Raw genomic sequence first — 556 nt, 5'->3', positions numbered from 1 at the left:
GATGTTCAATCCATTGGATCTGGGTGGGGTGGGATGCAAAATTATTGTGTTATTTTGGTTGTTTTGCAATTTGTTAATTTTTGTCAAGATGAGTTAATCCTAAACAATGATTGTTCTGATCAATACTTAATGCATTGGAGTAATGGACTCTTAGCTCTGTGTGAATGGCTCTGGTAAAATAAACCATTTTGAAGTGAGATAATGTGACGATTAAGGTCAATCTTAATCTGCCAGTGATAATGGTCTTACAAATACAAGAACGTGGTGTTACACAAATTGTGAAATAGAGAGAAAGTTCTATGTTTACATAGGATTATGGAATAACCTATGATGTAATACAAAAATACTATTTGTACACCAAAATCAGCCACTAATGTATTTATGTATAAATACATGTGTAGTTTAATTTATTTTTAATGTATATTTGTTTTCTAACATGTATTTTATACTGGTGGCTGACTTTGTGGCTGATTTTGGTATACACGTAGCATAATTCTATGTAATAATACAATCTTTGTGGCATTGTCTAGTTTAGTCTAGTCTAATATTCTAATCA

General features: G+C 30.9%; 1 protein-coding gene across 1 annotated transcript in view; it reads left to right on the top strand.

Annotated features, from left to right (window-relative positions):
• The window catches only part of LOC107462237 (ras-related protein RABA1f), a 2,089-nt gene that overhangs the window by 756 nt on the left and 777 nt on the right, over positions 1-556 (top strand). The gene's annotated exons all lie outside the window — the stretch shown is intronic.

Source organism: Arachis duranensis, chromosome 8 (genome assembly GCF_000817695.3).
Source record: "Arachis duranensis cultivar V14167 chromosome 8, aradu.V14167.gnm2.J7QH, whole genome shotgun sequence".
Lineage (NCBI taxonomy): Eukaryota > Viridiplantae > Streptophyta > Magnoliopsida > Fabales > Fabaceae > Arachis > Arachis duranensis.
This window is presented reverse-complemented; position numbering and strand designations above follow the sequence as displayed.